This window comes from Gymnoscopelus braueri (assembly GCF_963280865.1).
Source record: "Gymnoscopelus braueri genome assembly, chromosome: 10".
Classification (NCBI taxonomy): Eukaryota; Metazoa; Chordata; class Actinopteri; order Myctophiformes; family Myctophidae; genus Gymnoscopelus; species Gymnoscopelus braueri.
Window position 1 is genome coordinate 23,536,487 of NC_137611.1, and position 20,355 is coordinate 23,556,841.

Sequence of the window (20,355 nt, forward strand, 5' to 3'; positions counted from 1 at the left end):
CTGAAGAGGTGGGTTTTCAGCCTGCGGCGAAAGATGGGCAGTGACTCTGCTGTCCTGACATCAGTGGGAAGTTCATTCCACCACTGTGGGGCCAGAACAGAAACAAGTCGTGACCGTGTGGACCGGCCAGAAGGACCCTTGAGTGACAAAATGTCGTCCCTGGGTGGGCTTGAACCACCAACCTTTCGGTTAACAGCCGAACGCGCTAACCAATTGCGCCACAGAGACTTTATTACTCACCTTTTACACACCTTTTACACACCTTTTCCTTTAAACACCGAGACCTCTGAGCATGTGGAGTTGGACAGTGACGTCCAGAGTTGCTCTGACTGTGTTGCACATCTCTTTGACATGTGGTGGCACGGAACCTTTCCTTGATCTGTATCTCCCGTCAGCAGCAGACGTCTTTACACCCGGCCATCTCTTCAGAGTACACAGGGTTGTCTTGGTGGAGCTTGACTTCATAGCTCCGACCGGTTCTCAAGTGCAACACAGCTCTGTGTGACACATCTCTGACATGGCTCTCAGGGTTTGGCGGCAGGCACAGACTCTGTACTTTATGGCAGCCTCCCATCAGCATGACCCTTGATGCCAGCGGGATCCTCTGCCACCCTACGCTCCATCGATAGCCTGTCGCATTACAGGGGAGTCGGGGCCATCTTGGAGTTTTTGAATGCGACACAACTTGCAGTTGAACGTCACTCACCTTGCGTCGGTAGCGCACTCGTGGCCGGCGGATGACAGGAGGCGGGCAGATGTGTCCTCGTTAGTATAGTGGTGAGTATCCCCGCCTGTCACGCGGGAGACCGGGGTTCGATTCCCCGACGGGGAGGCGCGCTCTCTTTAGCCCTGAGATGGCCAAACCCTCAACATGTCATATGTTTTTGGGAAGCTGGCCTGAAGTCCTCTTGAATGGGGCGATTCTTTTAACTTGCAAACACACCCCAGAGGTTGCGTGTCCCATGCATTGGTGGTTCAGTGGTAGAATTCTCGCCTGCCACGCGGGAGGCCCGGGTTCGATTCCCGGCCAATGCAAGGCAGTCTTTTGAACGTGTGCGGAATTGATTGCATTCCCGTAAAAGAAGAAAAGTGAAGTAAATTCAAACTTGAATGCAGAAATGGGCCACATCTCCCAAATCGCTTGTGCCACTGTTTCCAGTATAGGCTCTTGCTGCTGGGAACCAATTCCCGGCTCCTTGGTCATCAGAGCATTGCGGTAGAAGTCGCAGCTGTGCTTGTAGTGGCTTATTACACACCTGGCGGGTTGCAGTCCGTCGCAGGACTTCAGCGCCTGTTTCCGTAGTGTAGTGGTTATCACGTTCGCCTAACACGCGAAAGGTCCCCGGTTCGAGACCGGGCGGAAACATCCTTTACAGAACTGTGAGAGTGTCCGACCTGTACGCGCGGTTGCATGTCTACCTTCAATGTGCATGCATGGGGGTCATTATTGCACTTGGCCTGCGTTTTTCTGGATGTTCAGTTTTGCCAAGAAAGCAACGCAAGTGACCCACAATGTAGATTACCTTCTACACAGTGACGATGAATGAAGGCCCTACGTTGTCCCACTTGTCTGTCAGCATTGGAGACTTGCCGTCAGTTCCGTGCGCTTTTACCTGCCGGTGGCTGGGAGGCCCCAAAGCACAAGGGCAGCAGTTTCCGTAGTGTAGTGGTTATCACGTTCGCCTCACACGCGAAAGGTCCCCGGTTCGAAACCGGGCGGAAACATGTTTGTTTCTTTGTCACCCTGCTCTCCGTCGATGGCGCGTCCTGTTGCAGCGGAATCTGAATGCGACGTGGCTCGCGGTAGAATTCCGTGCCGTTCACGTCGCAGCGTGACTGGCGGGTGACAGGTGATGGTTAGGCGCATGTGTCCTCGTTAGTATAGTGGTGAGTATCCCCGCCTGTCACGCGGGAGACCGGGGTTCGATTCCCCGACGGGGAGACGCTTGCAGTTTAAACATTACATTACATTACAGTCATTTAGCAGACGCTTTTATCCAAAGCGACTTACAATAAGTGCATTCAACATAGGTAGGGAACAAAAACTACTAATCACCAGAAGTATTAAGTGCATTTTCTGCAAAAACAAGCAACCAAGAGTATACCTAGCACTAAGGTAAAAGTGCAATATATCAGCTACCTATTTTCCTTAAACAGATGAGACAACAATAGCAAAATCAAATGAGCAGGAGCTAAAACAAATAAGTGTATCGACTAAACAAGATCCAATAAAACAGTACAACAATAACACAAGCGTTCGTACAACTAGTTAACAACAAGTAGGCCAGGCAGAGAGGATGGGTAGTGTTTCCTGAAGGGGTGGGTTTTGAGCCTGCGGCGAAAGATGGGCAGTGACTCTGCTGTCCTGACATCAGTGGGAAGTTCATTCCACCACTGTGGGGCCAGAACAGAAACAAGTCGTGACCGTGTGGACCGGCCAGAAGGACCCTTGAGTGACAAAGTGTCGTCCCTGGGTGGGCTTGAACCACCAACCTTTCGGTTAACAGCCGAACGCGCTAACCAATTGCGCCACAGAGACTTTATTACTCACCTTTTACACACCTTTTACACACCTTTTCCTTTAAACACCGAGACCTCTGAGCATGTGGAGTTGGGCAGTGACGTCCAGAGTTGCTCTGACTGTGTTGCACATCTCTTTGACATGTGGTGGCGCGGAACCTTTCCTTGATCTGTATCTCCCGTCAGCAGCAGACGTCTTTACACCCGGCCATCTCTTCAGAGTACACAGGGTTGTCTTGGTGGAGCTTGACTTCATAGCTCCGACCGGTTCTCAAGTGCAACACAGCTCTGTGTGACACATCTCTGACATGGCTCTCAGGGTTTGGCGGCAGGCACAGACTCTGTACTTTATGGCAGCCTCCCATCAGCATGACCCTTGATGCCAGCGGGATCCTCTGCCACCCTACGCTCCATCGATAGCCTGTCGCATTACAGGGGAGTCGGGGCCATCTTGGAGTTTTTGAATGCGACACAACTTGCAGTTGAACGTCACTCACCTTGCGTCGGTAGCGCACTCGTGGCCGGCGGATGACAGGAGGCGGGCAGATGTGTCCTCGTTAGTATAGTGGTGAGTATCCCCGCCTGTCACGCGGGAGACCGGGGTTCGATTCCCCGACGGGGAGGCGCGCTCTCTTTAGCCCTGAGATGGCCAAACCCTCAACATGTCATATGTTTTTGGGAAGCTGGCCTGAAGTCCTCTTGAATGGGGCGATTCTTTTAACTTGCAAACACACCCCAGAGGTTGCGTGTCCCATGCATTGGTGGTTCAGTGGTAGAATTCTCGCCTGCCACGCGGGAGGCCCGGGTTCGATTCCCGGCCAATGCAAGGCAGTCTTTTGAACGTGTGCGGAATTGATTGCATTCCCGTAAAAGAAGAAAAGTGAAGTAAATTCAAACTTGAATGCAGAAATGGGCCACATCTCCCAAATCGCTTGTGCCACTGTTTCCAGTATAGGCTCTTGCTGCTGGGAACCAATTCCCGGCTCCTTGGTCATCAGAGCATTGCGGTAGAAGTCGCAGCTGTGCTTGTAGTGGCTTATTACACACCTGGCGGGTTGCAGTCCGTCGCAGGACTTCAGTGCCTGTTTCCGTAGTGTAGTGGTTATCACGTTCGCCTAACACGCGAAAGGTCCCCGGTTCGAGACCGGGCGGAAACATCCTTTACAGAACTGTGAGAGTGTCCGACCTGTACGCGCGGTTGCATGTCTACCTTCAATGTGCATGCATGGGGGTCATTATTGCACTTGGCCTGCGTTTTTCTGGATGTTCAGTTTTGCCAAGAAAGCAACGCAAGTGACCCACAATGTAGATTACCTTCTACACAGTGACGATGAATGAAGGCCCTACGTTGTCCCACTTGTCTGTCAGCATTGGAGACTTGCCGTCAGTTCCGTGCGCTTTTACCTGCCGGTGGCTGGGAGGCCCCAAAGCACAAGGGCAGCAGTTTCCGTAGTGTAGTGGTTATCACGTTCGCCTCACACGCGAAAGGTCCCCGGTTCGAAACCGGGCGGAAACATGTTTGTTTCTTTGTCACCCTGCTCTCCGTCGATGGCGCGTCCTGTTGCAGCGGAATCTGAATGCGACGTGGCTCGCGGTAGAATTCCGTGCCGTTCACGTCGCAGCGTGACTGGCGGGTGACAGGTGATGGTTAGGCGCATGTGTCCTCGTTAGTATAGTGGTGAGTATCCCCGCCTGTCACGCGGGAGACCGGGGTTCGATTCCCCGACGGGGAGACGCTTGCAGTTTAAACATTACATTACATTACAGTCATTTAGCAGACGCTTTTATCCAAAGCGACTTACAATAAGTGCATTCAACATAGGTAGGGAACAAAAACTACTAATCACCAGAAGTATTAAGTGCATTTTCTGCAAAAACAAGCAACCAAGAGTATACCTAGCACTAAGGTAAAAGTGCAATATATCAGCTACCTATTTTCCTTAAACAGATGAGACAACAATAGCAAAATCAAATGAGCAGGAGCTAAAACAAATAAGTGTATCGACTAAACAAGATCCAATAAAACAGTACAACAATAACACAAGCGTTCGTACAACTAGTTAACAACAAGTAGGCCAGGCAGAGAGGATGGGTAGTGTTTCCTGAAGAGGTGGGTTTTCAGCCTGCGGCGAAAGATGGGCAGTGACTCTGCTGTCCTGACATCAGTGGGAAGTTCATTCCACCACTGTGGGGCCAGAACAGAAACAAGTCGTGACCGTGTGGACCGGCCAGAAGGACCCTTGAGTGACAAAGTGTCGTCCCTGGGTGGGCTTGAACCACCAACCTTTCGGTTAACAGCCGAACGCGCTAACCAATTGCGCCACAGAGACTTTATTACTCACCTTTTACACACCTTTTACACACCTTTTCCTTTAAACACCGAGACCTCTGAGCATGTGGAGTTGGACAGTGACGTCCAGAGTTGCTCTGACTGTGTTGCACATCTCTTTGACATGTGGTGGCGCGGAACCTTTCCTTGATCTGTATCTCCCGTCAGCAGCAGACGTCTTTACACCCGGCCATCTCTTCAGAGTACACAGGGTTGTCTTGGTGGAGCTTGACTTCATAGCTCCGACCGGTTCTCAAGTGCAACACAGCTCTGTGTGACACATCTCTGACATGGCTCTCAGGGTTTGGCGGCAGGCACAGACTCTGTACTTTATGGCAGCCTCCCATCAGCATGACCCTTGATGCCAGCGGGATCCTCTGCCACCCTACGCTCCATCGATAGCCTGTCGCATTACAGGGGAGTCGGGGCCATCTTGGAGTTTTTGAATGCGACACAACTTGCAGTTGAACGTCACTCACCTTGCGTCGGTAGCGCACTCGTGGCCGGCGGATGACAGGAGGCGGGCAGATGTGTCCTCGTTAGTATAGTGGTGAGTATCCCCGCCTGTCACGCGGGAGACCGGGGTTCGATTCCCCGACGGGGAGGCGCGCTCTCTTTAGCCCTGAGATGGCCAAACCCTCAACATGTCATATGTTTTTGGGAAGCTGGCCTGAAGTCCTCTTGAATGGGGCGATTCTTTTAACTTGCAAACACACCCCAGAGGTTGCGTGTCCCATGCATTGGTGGTTCAGTGGTAGAATTCTCGCCTGCCACGCGGGAGGCCCGGGTTCGATTCCCGGCCAATGCAAGGCAGTCTTTTGAACGTGTGCGGAATTGATTGCATTCCCGTAAAAGAAGAAAAGTGAAGTAAATTCAAACTTGAATGCAGAAATGGGCCACATCTCCCAAATCGCTTGTGCCACTGTTTCCAGTATAGGCTCTTGCTGCTGGGAACCAATTCCCGGCTCCTTGGTCATCAGAGCATTGCGGTAGAAGTCGCAGCTGTGCTTGTAGTGGCTTATTACACACCTGGCGGGTTGCAGTCCGTCGCAGGACTTCAGCGCCTGTTTCCGTAGTGTAGTGGTTATCACGTTCGCCTAACACGCGAAAGGTCCCCGGTTCGAGACCGGGCGGAAACATCCTTTACAGAACTGTGAGAGTGTCCGACCTGTACGCGCGGTTGCATGTCTACCTTCAATGTGCATGCATGGGGGTCATTATTGCACTTGGCCTGCGTTTTTCTGGATGTTCAGTTTTGCCAAGAAAGCAACGCAAGTGACCCACAATGTAGATTACCTTCTACACAGTGACGATGAATGAAGGCCCTACGTTGTCCCACTTGTCTGTCAGCATTGGAGACTTGCCGTCAGTTCCGTGCGCTTTTACCTGCCGGTGGCTGGGAGGCCCCAAAGCACAAGGGCAGCAGTTTCCGTAGTGTAGTGGTTATCACGTTCGCCTCACACGCGAAAGGTCCCCGGTTCGAAACCGGGCGGAAACATGTTTGTTTCTTTGTCACCCTGCTCTCCGTCGATGGCGCGTCCTGTTGCAGCGGAATCTGAATGCGACGTGGCTCGCGGTAGAATTCCGTGCCGTTCACGTCGCAGCGTGACTGGCGGGTGACAGGTGATGGTTAGGCGCATGTGTCCTCGTTAGTATAGTGGTGAGTATCCCCGCCTGTCACGCGGGAGACCGGGGTTCGATTCCCCGACGGGGAGACGCTTGCAGTTTAAACATTACATTACATTACAGTCATTTAGCAGACGCTTTTATCCAAAGCGACTTACAATAAGTGCATTCAACATAGGTAGGGAACAAAAACTACTAATCACCAGAAGTATTAAGTGCATTTTCTGCAAAAACAAGCAACCAAGAGTATACCTAGCACTAAGGTAAAAGTGCAATATATCAGCTACCTATTTTCCTTAAACAGATGAGACAACAATAGCAAAATCAAATGAGCAGGAGCTAAAACAAATAAGTGTATCGACTAAACAAGATCCAATAAAACAGTACAACAATAACACAAGCGTTCGTACAACTAGTTAACAACAAGTAGGCCAGGCAGAGAGGATGGGTAGTGTTTCCTGAAGAGGTGGGTTTTCAGCCTGCGGCGAAAGATGGGCAGTGACTCTGCTGTCCTGACATCAGTGGGAAGTTCATTCCACCACTGTGGGGCCAGAACAGAAACAAGTCGTGACCGTGTGGACCGGCCAGAAGGACCCTTGAGTGACAAAGTGTCGTCCCTGGGTGGGCTTGAACCACCAACCTTTCGGTTAACAGCCGAACGCGCTAACCAATTGCGCCACAGAGACTTTATTACTCACCTTTTACACACCTTTTACACACCTTTTCCTTTAAACACCGAGACCTCTGAGCATGTGGAGTTGGACAGTGACGTCCAGAGTTGCTCTGACTGTGTTGCACATCTCTTTGACATGTGGTGGCGCGGAACCTTTCCTTGATCTGTATCTCCCGTCAGCAGCAGACGTCTTTACACCCGGCCATCTCTTCAGAGTACACAGGGTTGTCTTGGTGGAGCTTGACTTCATAGCTCCGACCGGTTCTCAAGTGCAACACAGCTCTGTGTGACACATCTCTGACATGGCTCTCAGGGTTTGGCGGCAGGCACAGACTCTGTACTTTATGGCAGCCTCCCATCAGCATGACCCTTGATGCCAGCGGGATCCTCTGCCACCCTACGCTCCATCGATAGCCTGTCGCATTACAGGGGAGTCGGGGCCATCTTGGAGTTTTTGAATGCGACACAACTTGCAGTTGAACGTCACTCACCTTGCGTCGGTAGCGCACTCGTGGCCGGCGGATGACAGGAGGCGGGCAGATGTGTCCTCGTTAGTATAGTGGTGAGTATCCCCGCCTGTCACGCGGGAGACCGGGGTTCGATTCCCCGACGGGGAGGCGCGCTCTCTTTAGCCCTGAGATGGCCAAACCCTCAACATGTCATATGTTTTTGGGAAGCTGGCCTGAAGTCCTCTTGAATGGGGCGATTCTTTTAACTTGCAAACACACCCCAGAGGTTGCGTGTCCCATGCATTGGTGGTTCAGTGGTAGAATTCTCGCCTGCCACGCGGGAGGCCCGGGTTCGATTCCCGGCCAATGCAAGGCAGTCTTTTGAACGTGTGCGGAATTGATTGCATTCCCGTAAAAGAAGAAAAGTGAAGTAAATTCAAACTTGAATGCAGAAATGGGCCACATCTCCCAAATCGCTTGTGCCACTGTTTCCAGTATAGGCTCTTGCTGCTGGGAACCAATTCCCGGCTCCTTGGTCATCAGAGCATTGCGGTAGAAGTCGCAGCTGTGCTTGTAGTGGCTTATTACACACCTGGCGGGTTGCAGTCCGTCGCAGGACTTCAGCGCCTGTTTCCGTAGTGTAGTGGTTATCACGTTCGCCTAACACGCGAAAGGTCCCCGGTTCGAGACCGGGCGGAAACATCCTTTACAGAACTGTGAGAGTGTCCGACCTGTACGCGCGGTTGCATGTCTACCTTCAATGTGCATGCATGGGGGTCATTATTGCACTTGGCCTGCGTTTTTCTGGATGTTCAGTTTTGCCAAGAAAGCAACGCAAGTGACCCACAATGTAGATTACCTTCTACACAGTGACGATGAATGAAGGCCCTACGTTGTCCCACTTGTCTGTCAGCATTGGAGACTTGCCGTCAGTTCCGTGCGCTTTTACCTGCCCGTGGCTGGGAGGCCCCAAAGCACAAGGGCAGCAGTTTCCGTAGTGTAGTGGTTATCACGTTCGCCTCACACGCGAAAGGTCCCCGGTTCGAAACCGGGCGGAAACATGTTTGTTTCTTTGTCACCCTGCTCTCCGTCGATGGCGCGTCCTGTTGCAGCGGAATCTGAATGCGACGTGGCTCGCGGTAGAATTCCGTGCCGTTCACGTCGCAGCGTGACTGGCGGGTGACAGGTGATGGTTAGGCGCATGTGTCCTCGTTAGTATAGTGGTGAGTATCCCCGCCTGTCACGCGGGAGACCGGGGTTCGATTCCCCGACGGGGAGACGCTTGCAGTTTAATCATTACATTACATTACAGTCATTTAGCAGACGCTTTTATCCAAAGCGACTTACAATAAGTGCATTCAACATAGGTAGGGAACAAAAACTACTAATCACCAGAAGTATTAAGTGCATTTTCTGCAAAAACAAGCAACCAAGAGTATACCTAGCACTAAGGTAAAAGTGCAATATATCAGCTACCTATTTTCCTTAAACAGATGAGACAACAATAGCAAAATCAAATGAGCAGGAGCTAAAACAAATAAGTGTATCGACTAAACAAGATCCAATAAAACAGTACAACAATAACACAAGCGTTCGTACAACTAGTTAACAACAAGTAGGCCAGGCAGAGAGGATGGGTAGTGTTTCCTGAAGAGGTGGGTTTTCAGCCTGCGGCGAAAGATGGGCAGTGACTCTGCTGTCCTGACATCAGTGGGAAGTTCATTCCACCACTGTGGGGCCAGAACAGAAACAAGTCGTGACCGTGTGGACCGGCCAGAAGGACCCTTGAGTGACAAAGTGTCGTCCCTGGGTGGGCTTGAACCACCAACCTTTCGGTTAACAGCCGAACGCGCTAACCAATTGCGCCACAGAGACTTTATTACTCACCTTTTACACACCTTTTACACACCTTTTCCTTTAAACACCGAGACCTCTGAGCATGTGGAGTTGGACAGTGACGTCCAGAGTTGCTCTGACTGTGTTGCACATCTCTTTGACATGTGGTGGCGTGGAACCTTTCCTTGATCTGTATCTCCCGTCAGCAGCAGACGTCTTTACACCCGGCCATCTCTTCAGAGTACACAGGGTTGTCTTGGTGGAGCTTGACTTCATAGCTCCGACCGGTTCTCAAGTGCAACACAGCTCTGTGTGACACATCTCTGACATGGCTCTCAGGGTTTGGCGGCAGGCACAGACTCTGTACTTTATGGCAGCCTCCCATCAGCATGACCCTTGATGCCAGCGGGATCCTCTGCCACCCTACGCTCCATCGATAGCCTGTCGCATTACAGGGGAGTCGGGGCCATCTTGGAGTTTTTGAATGCGACACAACTTGCAGTTGAACGTCACTCACCTTGCGTCGGTAGCGCACTCGTGGCCGGCGGATGACAGGAGGTGGGCAGATGTGTCCTCGTTAGTATAGTGGTGAGTATCCCCGCCTGTCACGCGGGAGACCGGGGTTCGATTCCCCGACGGGGAGGCGCGCTCTCTTTAGCCCTGAGATGGCCAAACCCTCAACATGTCATATGTTTTTGGGAAGCTGACCTGAAGTCCTCTTGAATGGGGCGATTCTTTTAACTTGCAAACACACCCCAGAGGTTGCGTGTCCCATGCATTGGTGGTTCAGTGGTAGAATTCTCGCCTGCCACGCGGGAGGCCCGGGTTCGATTCCCGGCCAATGCAAGGCAGTCTTTTGAACGTGTGCGGAATTGATTGCATTCCCGTAAAAGAAGAAAAGTGAAGTAAATTCAAACTTGAATGCAGAAATGGGCCACATCTCCCAAATCGCTTGTGCCACTGTTTCCAGTATAGGCTCTTGCTGCTGGGAACCAATTCCCGGCTCCTTGGTCATCAGAGCATTGCGGTAGAAGTCGCAGCTGTGCTTGTAGTGGCTTATTACACACCTGGCGGGTTGCAGTCCGTCGCAGGACTTCAGCGCCTGTTTCCGTAGTGTAGTGGTTATCACGTTCGCCTAACACGCGAAAGGTCCCCGGTTCGAGACCGGGCGGAAACATCCTTTACAGAACTGTGAGAGTGTCCGACCTGTACGCGCGGTTGCATGTCTACCTTCAATGTGCATGCATGGGGGTCATTATTGCACTTGGCCTGCGTTTTTCTGGATGTTCAGTTTTGCCAAGAAAGCAACGCAAGTGACCCACAATGTAGATTACCTTCTACACAGTGACGATGAATGAAGGCCCTACGTTGTCCCACTTGTCTGTCAGCATTGGAGACTTGCCGTCAGTTCCGTGCGCTTTTACCTGCCGGTGGCTGGGAGGCCCCAAAGCACAAGGGCAGCAGTTTCCGTAGTGTAGTGGTTATCACGTTCGCCTCACACGCGAAAGGTCCCCGGTTCGAAACCGGGCGGAAACATGTTTGTTTCTTTGTCACCCTGCTCTCCGTCGATGGCGCGTCCTGTTGCAGCGGAATCTGAATGCGACGTGGCTCGCGGTAGAATTCCGTGCCGTTCACGTCGCAGCGTGACTGGCGGGTGACAGGTGATGGTTAGGCGCATGTGTCCTCGTTAGTATAGTGGTGAGTATCCCCGCCTGTCACGCGGGAGACCGGGGTTCGATTCCCCGACGGGGAGACGCTTGCAGTTTAAACATTACATTACATTACAGTCATTTAGCAGACGCTTTTATCCAAAGCGACTTACAATAAGTGCATTCAACATAGGTAGGGAACAAAAACTACTAATCACCAGAAGTATTAAGTGCATTTTCTGCAAAAACAAGCAACCAAGAGTATACCTAGCACTAAGGTAAAAGTGCAATATATCAGCTACCTATTTTCCTTAAACAGATGAGACAACAATAGCAAAATCAAATGAGCAGGAGCTAAAACAAATAAGTGTATCGACTAAACAAGATCCAATAAAACAGTACAACAATAACACAAGCGTTCGTACAACTAGTTAACAACAAGTAGGCCAGGCAGAGAGGATGGGTAGTGTTTCCTGAAGAGGTGGGTTTTCAGCCTGCGGCGAAAGATGGGCAGTGACTCTGCTGTCCTGACATCAGTGGGAAGTTCATTCCACCACTGTGGGGCCAGAACAGAAACAAGTCGTGACCGTGTGGACCGGCCAGAAGGACCCTTGAGTGACAAAGTGTCGTCCCTGGGTGGGCTTGAACCACCAACCTTTCGGTTAACAGCCGAACGCGCTAACCAATTGCGCCACAGAGACTTTATTACTCACCTTTTACACACCTTTTACACACCTTTTCCTTTAAACACCGAGACCTCTGAGCATGTGGAGTTGGACAGTGACGTCCAGAGTTGCTCTGACTGTGTTGCACATCTCTTTGACATGTGGTGGCGCGGAACCTTTCCTTGATCTGTATCTCCCGTCAGCAGCAGACGTCTTTACACCCGGCCATCTCTTCAGAGTACACAGGGTTGTCTTGGTGGAGCTTGACTTCATAGCTCCGACCGGTTCTCAAGTGCAACACAGCTCTGTGTGACACATCTCTGACATGGCTCTCAGGGTTTGGCGGCAGGCACAGACTCTGTACTTTATGGCAGCCTCCCATCAGCATGACCCTTGATGCCAGCGGGATCCTCTGCCACCCTACGCTCCATCGATAGCCTGTCGCATTACAGGGGAGTCGGGGCCATCTTGGAGTTTTTGAATGCGACACAACTTGCAGTTGAACGTCACTCACCTTGCGTCGGTAGCGCACTCGTGGCCGGCGGATGACAGGAGGCGGGCAGATGTGTCCTCGTTAGTATAGTGGTGAGTATCCCCGCCTGTCACGCGGGAGACCGGGGTTCGATTCCCCGACGGGGAGGCGCGCTCTCTTTAGCCCTGAGATGGCCAAACCCTCAACATGTCATATGTTTTTGGGAAGCTGGCCTGAAGTCCTCTTGAATGGGGCGATTCTTTTAACTTGCAAACACACCCCAGAGGTTGCGTGTCCCATGCATTGGTGGTTCAGTGGTAGAATTCTCGCCTGCCACGCGGGAGGCCCGGGTTCGATTCCCGGCCAATGCAAGGCAGTCTTTTGAACGTGTGCGGAATTGATTGCATTCCCGTAAAAGAAGAAAAGTGAAGTAAATTCAAACTTGAATGCAGAAATGGGCCACATCTCCCAAATCGCTTGTGCCACTGTTTCCAGTATAGGCTCTTGCTGCTGGGAACCAATTCCCGGCTCCTTGGTCATCAGAGCATTGCGGTAGAAGTCGCAGCTGTGCTTGTAGTGGCTTATTACACACCTGGCGGGTTGCAGTCCGTCGCAGGACTTCAGCGCCTGTTTCCGTAGTGTAGTGGTTATCACGTTCGCCTAACACGCGAAAGGTCCCCGGTTCGAGACCGGGCGGAAACATCCTTTACAGAACTGTGAGAGTGTCCGACCTGTACGCGCGGTTGCATGTCTACCTTCAATGTGCATGCATGGGGGTCATTATTGCACTTGGCCTGCGTTTTTCTGGATGTTCAGTTTTGCCAAGAAAGCAACGCAAGTGACCCACAATGTAGATTACCTTCTACACAGTGACGATGAATGAAGGCCCTACGTTGTCCCACTTGTCTGTCAGCATTGGAGACTTGCCGTCAGTTCCGTGCGCTTTTACCTGCCGGTGGCTGGGAGGCCCCAAAGCACAAGGGCAGCAGTTTCCGTAGTGTAGTGGTTATCACGTTCGCCTCACACGCGAAAGGTCCCCGGTTCGAAACCGGGCGGAAACATGTTTGTTTCTTTGTCACCCTGCTCTCCGTCGATGGCGCGTCCTGTTGCAGCGGAATCTGAATGCGACGTGGCTCGCGGTAGAATTCCGTGCCGTTCACGTCGCAGCGTGACTGGCGGGTGACAGGTGATGGTTAGGCGCATGTGTCCTCGTTAGTATAGTGGTGAGTATCCCCGCCTGTCACGCGGGAGACCGGGGTTCGATTCCCCGACGGGGAGACGCTTGCAGTTTAAACATTACATTACATTACAGTCATTTAGCAGACGCTTTTATCCAAAGCGACTTACGATAAGTGCATTCAACATAGGTAGGGAACAAAAACTACTAATCACCAGAAGTATTAAGTGCATTTTCTGCAAAAACAAGCAACCAAGAGTATACCTAGCACTAAGGTAAAAGTGCAATATATCAGCTACCTATTTTCCTTAAACAGATGAGACAACAATAGCAAAATCAAATGAGCAGGGGCTAAAACAAATAAGTGTATCGACTAAACAAGATCCAATAAAACAGTACAACAATAACACAAGCGTTCGTACAACTAGTTAACAACAAGTAGGCCAGGCAGAGAGGATGGGTAGTGTTTCCTGAAGAGGTGGGTTTTCAGCCTGCGGCGAAAGATGGGCAGTGACTCTGCTGTCCTGACATCAGTGGGAAGTTCATTCCACCACTGTGGGGCCAGAACAGAAACAAGTCGTGACCGTGTGGACCGGCCAGAAGGACCCTTGAGTGACAAAGTGTCGTCCCTGGGTGGGCTTGAACCACCAACCTTTCGGTTAACAGCCGAACGCGCTAACCAATTGCGCCACAGAGACTTTATTACTCACCTTTTACACACCTTTTACACACCTTTTCCTTTAAACACCGAGACCTCTGAGCATGTGGAGTTGGACAGTGACGTCCAGAGTTGCTCTGACTGTGTTGCACATCTCTTTGACATGTGGTGGCACGGAACCTTTCCTTGATCTGTATCTCCCGTCAGCAGCAGACGTCTTTACACCCGGCCATCTCTTCAGAGTACACAGGGTTGTCTTGGTGGAGCTTGACTTCATAGCTCCGACCGGTTCTCAAGTGCAACACAGCTCTGTGTGACACATCTCTGACATGGCTCTCAGGGTTTGGCGGCAGGCACAGACTCTGTACTTTATGGCAGCCTCCCATCAGCATGACCCTTGATGCCAGCGGGATCCTCTGCCACCCTACGCTCCATCGATAGCCTGTCGCATTACAGGGGAGTCGGGGCCATCTTGGAGTTTTTGAATGCGACACAACTTGCAGTTGAACGTCACTCACCTTGCGTCGGTAGCGCACTCGTGGCCGGCGGATGACAGGAGGCGGGCAGATGTGTCCTCGTTAGTATAGTGGTGAGTATCCCCGCCTGTCACGCGGGAGACCGGGGTTCGATTCCCCGACGGGGAGGCGCGCTCTCTTTAGCCCTGAGATGGCCAAACCCTCAACATGTCATATGTTTTTGGGAAGCTGGCCTGAAGTCCTCTTGAATGGGGCGATTCTTTTAACTTGCAAACACACCCCAGAGGTTGCGTGTTCCATGCATTGGTGGTTCAGTGGTAGAATTCTCGCCTGCCACGCGGGAGGCCCGGGTTCGATTCCCGGCCAATGCAAGGCAGTCTTTTGAACGTGTGCGGAATTGATTGCATTCCCGTAAAAGCAGAAAAGTGAAGTAAATTCAAACTTGAATGCAGAAATGGGCCACATCTCCCAAATCGCTTGTGCCACTGTTTCCAGTATAGGCTCTTGCTGCTGGGAACCAATTCCCGGCTCCTTGGTCATCAGAGCATTGCGGTAGAAGTCGCAGCTGTGCTTGTAGTGGCTTATTACACACCTGGCGGGTTGCAGTCCGTGGCAGGACTTCAGCGCCTGTTTCAGTAGTGTAGTGGTTATCACGTTCGCCTAACACGCGAAAGGTCCCCGGTTCGAGACCGGGCGGAAACATCCTTTACAGAACTGTGAGAGTGTCCGACCTGTACGCGCGGTTGCATGTCTACCTTCAATGTGCATGCATGGGGGTCATTATTGCACTTGGCCTGCGTTTTTCTGGATGTTCAGTTTTGCCAAGAAAGCAACGCAAGTGACCCACAATGTAGATTACCTTCTACACAGTGACGATGAATGAAGGCCCTACGTTGTCCCACTTGTCTGTCAGCATTGGAGACTTGCCGTCAGTTCCGTGCGCTTTTACCTGCCGGTGGCTGGGAGGCCCCAAAGCACAAGGGCAGCAGTTTCCGTAGTGTAGTGGTTATCACGTTCGCCTCACACGCGAAAGGTCCCCGGTTCGAAACCGGGCGGAAACATGTTTGTTTCTTTGTCACCCTGCTCTCCGTCGATGGCGCGTCCTGTTGCAGCGGAATCTGAATGCGACGTGGCTCGCGGTAGAATTCCGTGCCGTTCACGTCGCAGCGTGACTGGCGGGTGACAGGTGATGGTTAGGCGCATGTGTCCTCGTTAGTATAGTGGTGAGTATCCCCGCCTGTCACGCGGGAGACCGGGGTTCGATTCCCCGACGGGGAGACGCTTGCAGTTTAAACATTACATTACATTACAGTCATTTAGCAGACGCTTTTATCCAAAGCGACTTACGATAAGTGCATTCAACATAGGTAGGGAACAAAAACTACTAATCACCAGAAGTATTAAGTGCATTTTCTGCAAAAACAAGCAACCAAGAGTATACCTAGCACTAAGGTAAAAGTGCAATATATCAGCTACCTATTTTCCTTAAACAGATGAGACAACAATAGCAAAATCAAATGAGCAGGGGCTAAAACAAATAAGTGTATCGACTAAACAAGATCCAATAAAACAGTACAACAATAACACAAGCGTTCGTACAACTAGTTAACAACAAGTAGGCCAGGCAGAGAGGATGGGTAGTGTTTCCTGAAGAGGTGGGTTTTCAGCCTGCGGCGAAAGATGGGCAGTGACTCTGCTGTCCTGACATCAGTGGGAAGTTCATTCCACCACTGTGGGGCCAGAACAGAAACAAGTCGTGACCGTGTGGACCGGCCAGAAGGACCCTTGAGTGACAAAGTGTCGTCCCTGGGTGGGCTTGAACCACCAACCTTTCGGTTAACAGCCGAACGCGGTAACCAATTGCGCCACAGAGACTTTATTACTCACCTTTTACACACCTTTTACACACCTTTTCCTTTAAACACCGAGACCTCTGAGCATGTGGAGTTGGACAGTGACGTCCAGAGTTGCTCTGACTGTGTTGCACATCTCTTTGACATGTGGTGGCACGGAACCTTTCCTTGATCTGTATCTCCCGTCAGCAGCAGACGTCTTTACACCCGGCCATCTCTTCAGAGTACACAGGGTTGTCTTGGTGGAGCTTGACTTCATAGCTCCGACCGGTTCTCAAGTGCAACACAGCTCTGTGTGACACATCTCTGACATGGCTCTCAGGGTTTGGCGGCAGGCACAGACTCTGTACTTTATGGCAGCCTCCCATCAGCATGACCCTTGATGCCAGCGGGATCCTCTGCCACCCTACGCTCCATCGATAGCCTGTCGCATTACAGGGGAGTCGGGGCCATCTTGGAGTTTTTGAATGCGACACAACTTGCAGTTGAACGTCACTCACCTTGCGTCGGTAGCGCACTCGTGGCCGGCGGATGACAGGAGGCGGGCAGATGTGTCCTCGTTAGTATAGTGGTGAGTATCCCCGCCTGTCACGCGGGAGACCGGGGTTCGATTCCCCGACGGGGAGGCGCGCTCTCTTTAGCCCTGAGATGGCCAAACCCTCAACATGTCATATGTTTTTGGGAAGCTGGCCTGAAGTCCTCTTGAATGGGGCGATTCTTTTAACTTGCAAACACACCCCAGAGGTTGCGTGTCCCATGCATTGGTGGTTCAGTGGTAGAATTCTCGCCTGCCACGCGGGAGGCCCAGGTTCGATTCCCGGCCAATGCAAGGCAGTCTTTTGAACGTGTGCGGAATTGATTGCATTCCCGTAAAAGCAGAAAAGTGAAGTAAATTCAAACTTGAATGCAGAAATGGGCCACATCTCCCAAATCGCTTGTGCCACTGTTTCCAGTATAGGCTCTTGCTGCTGGGAACCAATTCCCGGCTCCTTGGTCATCAGAGCATTGCGGTAGAAGTCGCAGCTGTGCTTGTAGTGGCTTATTACACACCTGGCGGGTTGCAGTCCGTGGCAGGACTTCAGCGCCTGTTTCCGTAGTGTAGTGGTTATCACGTTCGCCTAACACGCGAAAGGTCCCCGGTTCGAGACCGGGCGGAAACATCCTTTACAGAACTGTGAGAGTGTCCGACCTGTACGCGCGGTTGCATGTCTACCTTCAATGTGCATGCATGGGGGTCATTATTGCACTTGGCCTGCGTTTTTCTGGATGTTCAGTTTTGCCAAGAAAGCAACGCAAGTGACCCACAATGTAGATTACCTTCTACACAGTGACGATGAATGAAGGCCCTACGTTGTCCCACTTGTCTGTCAGCATTGGAGACTTGCCGTCAGTTCCGTGCGCTTTTACCTGCCGGTGGCTGGGAGGCCCCAAAGCACAAGGGCAGCAGTTTCCGTAGTGTAGTGGTTATCACGTTCGCCTCACACGCGAAAGGTCCCCGGTTCGAAACCGGGCGGAAACATGTTTGTTTCGTTGTCACCCTGCTCTCCGTCGATGGCGCGTCCTGTTGCAGCGGAATCTGAATGCGACGTGGCTCGCGGTAGAATTCCGTGCCGTTCACGTCGCAGCGTGACTGGCGGGTGACAGGTGATGGTTAGGCGCATGTGTCCTCGTTAGTATAGTGGTGAGTATCCCCGCCTGTCACGCGGGAGACCGGGGTTCGATTCCCCGACGGGGAGACGCTTGCAGTTTAAACATTACATTACATTACAGTCATTTAGCAGACGCTTTTATCCAAAGCGACTTACAATAAGTGCATTCAACATAGGTAGGGAACAAAAACTACTAATCACCAGAAGTATTAAGTGCATTTTCTGCAAAAACAAGCAACCAAGAGTATACCTAGCACTAAGGTAAAAGTGCAATATATCAGCTACCTATTTTCCTTAAACAGATGAGACAACAATAGCAAAATCAAATGAGCAGGAGCTAAAACAAATAAGTGTATCGACTAAACAAGATCCAATAAAACAGTACAACAATAACACAAGCGTTCGTACAACTAGTTAACAACAAGTAGGCCAGGCAGAGAGGATGGGTAGTGTTTCCTGAAGAGGTGGGTTTTCAGCCTGCGGCGAAAGATGGGCAGTGACTCTGCTGTCCTGACATCAGTGGGAAGTTCATTCCACCACTGTGGGGCCAGAACAGAAACAAGTCGTGACCGTGTGGACCGGCCAGAAGGACCCTTGAGTGACAAAGTGTCGTCCCTGGGTGGGCTTGAACCACCAACCTTTCGGTTAACAGCCGAACGCGCTAACCAATTGCGCCACAGAGACTTTATTACTCACCTTTTACACACCTTTTACACACCTTTTCCTTTAAACACCGAGACCTCTGAGCATGTGGAGTTGGACAGTGACGTCCAGAGTTGCTCTGACTGTGTTGCACATCTCTTTGACATGTGGTGGCGCGGAACCTTTCCTTGATCTGTATCTCCCGTCAGCAGCAGACGTCTTTACACCCGGCCATCTCTTCAGAGTACACAGGGTTGTCTTGGTGGAGCTTGACTTCATAGCTCCGACCGGTTCTCAAGTGCAACACAGCTCTGTGTGACACATCTCTGACATGGCTCTCAGGGTTTGGCGGCAGGCACAGACTCTGTACTTTATGGCAGCCTCCCATCAGCATGACCCTTGATGCCAGCGGGATCCTCTGCCACCCTACGCTCCATCGATAGCCTGTCGCATTACAGGGGAGTCGGGGCCATCTTGGAGTTTTTGAATGCGACACAACTTGCAGTTGAACGTCACTCACCTTGCGTCGGTAGCGCACTCGTGGCCGGCGGACGACAGGAGGCGGGCAGATGTGTCCTCGTTAGTATAGTGGTGAGTATCCCCGCCTGTCACGCGGGAGACCGGGGTTCGATTCCCCGACGGGGAGGCGCGCTCTCTTTAGCCCTGAGATGGCCAAACCCTCAACATGTCATATGTTTTTGGGAAGCTGGCCTGAAGTCCTCTTGAATGGGGCGATTCTTTTAACTTGCAAACACACCCCAGAGGTTGCGTGTCCCATGCATTGGTGGTTCAGTGGTAGAATTCTCGCCTGCCACGCGGGAGGCCCGGGTTCGATTCCCGGCCAATGCAAGGCAGTCTTTTGAACGTGTGCGGAATTGATTGCATTCCCGTAAAAGCAGAAAAGTGAAGTAAATTCAAACTTGAATGCAGAAATGGGCCACATCTCCCAAATCGCTTGTGCCACTGTTTCCAGTATAGGCTCTTGCTGCTGGGAACCAATTCCCGGCTCCTTGGTCATCAGAGCATTGCGGTAGAAGTCGCAGCTGTGCTTGTAGTGGCTTATTACACACCTGGCGGGTTGCAGTCCGTGGCAGGACTTCAGCGCCTGTTTCCGTAGTGTAGTGGTTATCACGTTCGCCTAACACGCGAAAGGTCCCCGGTTCGAGACCGGGCGGAAACATCCTTTACAGAACTGTGAGAGTGTCCGACCTGTACGCGCGGTTGCATGTCTACCTTCAATGTGCATGCATGGGGGTCATTATTGCACTTGGCCTGCGTTTTTCTGGATGTTCAGTTTTGCCAAGAAAGCAACGCAAGTGACCCACAATGTAGATTACCTTCTACACAGTGACGATGAATGAAGGCCCTACGTTGTCCCACTTGTCTGTCAGCATTGGAGACTTGCCGTCAGTTCCGTGCGCTTTTACCTGCCGGTGGCTGGGAGGCCCCAAAGCACAAGGGCAGCAGTTTCCGTAGTGTAGTGGTTATCACGTTCGCCTCACACGCGAAAGGTCCCCGGTTCGAAACCGGGCGGAAACATGTTTGTTTCTTTGTCACCCTGCTCTCCGTCGATGGCGCGTCCTGTTGCAGCGGAATCTGAATGCGACGTGGCTCGCGGTAGAATTCCGTGCCGTTCACGTCGCAGCGTGACTGGCGGGTGACAGGTGATGGTTAGGCGCAT